The sequence below is a fragment of the Arachis ipaensis genome, chromosome B9 (genome assembly GCF_059453495.1).
Source record: "Arachis ipaensis isolate K30076 ecotype BB chromosome B9, ASM5945349v1, whole genome shotgun sequence".
Lineage (NCBI taxonomy): Eukaryota > Viridiplantae > Streptophyta > Magnoliopsida > Fabales > Fabaceae > Arachis > Arachis ipaensis.
Window position 1 is genome coordinate 54660660 of NC_142444.1, and position 4215 is coordinate 54664874.

The 4215-nt window shown below is 34.7% G+C and overlaps 1 non-coding gene across 1 annotated transcript; it reads right to left on the reverse strand.

The window, feature by feature from the left end:
• Nucleotides 1–1994: 1994 nt before the first annotated feature.
• LOC148544700 (small nucleolar RNA R71) lies at nt 1995–2098 on the reverse strand. Its single transcript, XR_015900965.1, has one exon. It is a non-coding gene; the product is annotated as a small nucleolar RNA R71 (small nucleolar RNA).
• Between the last annotated feature and the right edge of the window lie 2117 nt (nt 2099–4215).

A 4215-nucleotide genomic window follows, 5' to 3' on the forward strand; every position in this document is an offset into this window, starting at 1 on the left:
TTTATTTTCTTTTTCCAAATAATTTTTGAAAAAAAATACAAAAAATTAATAAAATCATAAAAACAAAAAATTTTGTGTTTCTTGTTTGAGTATTGTGTCAAATTTTAAGTTTGGTGTCAATTGCATGCCTTTAATTTTCTTTAAATTTTTGAAAATTCATGCATGTGTTCTTCATTGATCTTCAAATTGTTCTTAATGATTTTCTTTGTTTGATTTTTACATTTTCTTGTTTTGTGTCTTTTCTTGTTTTTCATATGCATTCTTGAATTATTAGTGTCTATAGTTTAAAAACTTTTAAGTTTGGTATCTTGCATATCTTTCTTTTCTTAAAAATTTTCAAAAATATGTTCTTGATGTTCATCATGATCTTCAAAGTGTTCTTGGTGTTCATCTTGATATTCAAGGTGTTCTTGCATACATTTTTTGTTTTGATCTTAAATTTTTATGTTTTGTGTCATTCTTTTGTTTTTCTCTCTCCTCATTAAAAATTCAAAAATAAAAAAATATCTTTCCCTTATTTTGCTCATAATTTTCGAAATTTTAGATTGATTTAGTCATAAAGTTTTAAAATTTAGTTGTTTCTTGTTAATCAAGTCAAAATTTCAAATTAAAAATTCTATCTTTTTTAAATCTTTTTTCAAAATCAATTTTTTTTTCAATTTCCTTTCATGTTTCTTTTTTGAAAATTTTAAAATTGATTTTCAAAATCTTTTTCTTAATTTTATTTCATATTTTCGAAATTAATGCTAACAATTAATGTTTTGATTCAAAAATTTCAAGTTGTTACTTGCCTATTAAGAAAGGATCAATCTTTAAATTCTAGAATAATATCTTTTAGTTTCTTGTTAGTCAAGTAATCAACTTTAATTTCAAAAATCAAATCTTTTTAATTTCTTTTTCAAATCTTTTTCAAAATAGATTTCAATCATATCTTTTTCAAAACTTAATTTCAAAATCTTTTTCTAACTTACTATCTTTTCAAAATTGATTTTCAAATCTTTTTCAATTAACTACTTGACTTTTGTTTGATTTTAAAAAGTTTTTATTTCAATCATATCTTTTTCAAAACCACCTAACTACTTCTCTCTCTCTCTCTCCAATTTTTGAAAATAACTAACCCCTTTTTCAAAATTCCTTTTAATTAACTAATTATTTTAAATTCTAATTTTATTTATCTTCTTAATTTTTGAATTCTAACTACTAATTAAAATAAAAACAAAAATATATTTTATTTATTTTATTTTAATTTTTGAATAATCTCTCTCTTTCATCTCTTTCTATTTATTTTATTTATTTACTAACACTCTTCTTCTAAAAATTCGAACCCACTCCCTCTCTCTGTGTTCGAATTCTCCTTCTTCTTCCTTCTTCATTCTATTCTTCTACTCGCATAAAGGAATCTCTATACTGTGACATAGAGGATTCTTATTCTTTTCTGTTCTCTTCTTTTTCATATGAGCAGGAACAAGGATAGCAACATTCTTGTTGAAGCTGATCCTGAACCTTAAAGGACTCTGAAGAGGAAGCTAAGAGAAGCTAAAGCACAAAACTCTGGAGAGGACTTGAAAGAATTTTTCAAAAAAGAAGAAGAGATGGCCGAACCCAATAACAATGGTGGAGATGCAAAGAAGATGCTTGATGACTTTATTGCACCCTCTTCTGACTTCTGTGGAAGAAGCATCTCAATTCCTGCAATTGGAGCAAACAACTTTGAGCTTAAGCCTCAATTAGTTTCTCTAATGCAGCAGAATTGTAAGTTTCATGGACTTTTATTGGAAGATCCTCATCAGTTCTTAGCTGAGTTCTTGCAAATCTGTGACACTGTTAAGACCAATGGGGTCAATCTTGAGGTCTACAGGCTTATGCTTTTCCCTTTCGCTGTAAGAGACAGAGCTAGGACATGGTTGGACTCACAACTTAAAGATAGCCTGAACTCTTAGAAAAAGTTGGTCAATGCTTTCTTGGCCAAATTCTTTCCACCTCAAAAGTTGAGCAAGCTTAGAGTGGAAGTCCAAACCTTCAGACAGAAGGAAGGTGAATCCCTCTATGAAGCTTGGGAAAGATACAAGCAATTGATCAGAAGATGTCCTTCTGACATGTTTTCAGAATGGAGCATCATATGTATATTCTATGATGGTCTGTCTGAATTGTCCAAGATGTCATTGGATCACTCTACTGAAGGATCTCTTCATCTGAAGAAGATGCCTGCAGAAGCCCAGGAACTCATTGAAATAGTTGCAAATAACCAGTTCATGTACACTTCTGAAAGAAATCCTGTGAATAATAGGACAACTCAGAAGAAAGGAGTTCTTGAGATTGATACTCTAAATACCATATTGGCTCAGAATAAAATATTGACTCAGTAAGTCAATATGATTTCTCAGAGTCTGACTGGAATGCAAGCTGCATCTGGCAGTATTTAAGAAGCCTCCTCTGAAGGAGAGCTTATGACCCTGAGAATCCTGCAATGGAAGAGGTGAATTACATGGGAGAATCCTATGGAAACACCTATAATCCTTCATGGAGGAATCATCCTAATTTCTCATAGAAGGATCAGTAGAAGCCTAATCAAGGTTTCAATAATAATAATGGTGGGAGAAATAGGTTTGGCAATAGCAAGCCTTTTCCATCATCTTCAGAGCAATAGACAGAGAATTCTAAGCAGAGCCACTCTGACTTAGCAACCATAGTCTCTGATCTATCTAAGACCACTCTCAGTTTCATGACTGAAACAAGGTCCTCCATAAGAAATTTGGAGGCACAAGTGGGTCAACTGAGTAAAAGAGTCACTGAAATCCCTCTTAGTACTCTCCCAAGCAATACAGAAAAGAATCCAAAAAGAGAGTGCAAGGCCATAACTTTAACCAACATGGCCGAACCTGGAGAGGAAGAAAAGGCAGTGATTTCCAATGAGAAAGACCTCAATGGACGTTCACTGGCCACTTAGGAGTTTCCTATTGATGAACCAAAGGAATCTGAGGCTCATATAGAGACCATAGAGATTCTACTGAACTTACTGTTGCCATTCATGAGCTCTGATGAGTATTCTTCCACTGAAGAAGATGAAGATATTACTGGAGAGCAAGTTGCTCAGTATCTAGGAGCAATCATGAAGCTGAATGCCAAGTTGTTTGGTAATGAGACTTGGGAGGATGAACCTCCATTGCTCATTAATGAACTAAATACCCTGGCTCAACAGAAATTTCCTCAGAAGAAACTGGATCCCGAAAAATTCTTAATACCTTGCATCATAGGCACAATGACCCTTAAGAAGGCTCTGTGTGACCTTGGTTCAAGTATAAACCTCATGCCACTCTCTTTAATGGAGAAGCTAGGGATCTTTGAGGTATAAGCTGCAAGAATCTCACTAGAGATGGCAGATAATTCAAGGAAACAGGCTTATGGACTTGTAGAGGATGTCTTAGTGAAGGTTGAAGGCTATTACATCCCTGCTGACTTCATAATCCTAGACACTGGGAAGGATGAAGATGAATCCATCATCCTTGGAAGACCCTTCCTAGCCACAGCAAGAGCTGTGATTGATGTGGACAGAGGAGAGTCAGTCCTTCAATTGAATGAGGACTACCTTGTGTTTAAGGCTCAAGGATCTTCTTCTGTAACCATGGAGAGGAAGCATGAAAAGCTTCTCTCAATACAGAGTCAAACAAAGCCCCCACACTCAACTTCTAAGTTTGGTGTTGGGAGGCCAACATCAAGCTCTGAGTCTCTCTGAAGCTCTCTAAGAGCTTCACTGTCAAGCTATTGACATTAAAGAATCGCTTGTTAGGAGGCAACCCAATGTTATTTAATTATATTTATTTATTTTTCATTGTTATTTTATGTTTTCTTTAGGTTGATGATCATGTGAAGTCATAAAAACAACTACAAAATTAAAGCAAAATGAAAAACAGCATGAAAAACAGCACACCCTGAAGGACAGACTTACTGGCGTTTAAACGCTAGTAGGGATAGCAGAATGGGCATTTAACGCCCAGCCTGGCAGCATTCTGGGCATTAAACGCCAGAAATGGGCATCTGGCTGGCGTTTAATGCCAGAATTGGGTAGCAGAGTGGCGTTTAACGCCAGGAAAGGTAGTAGAGCTGGTGTTAAATGCCAGAATTGGCACAGAATGGGCGTTTGAACGCCAGAATGGTGCAGGGAGCAGAATTCCTTGACACCTCAGGATCTGTGGACCCCACAGGATTCCCACTTAC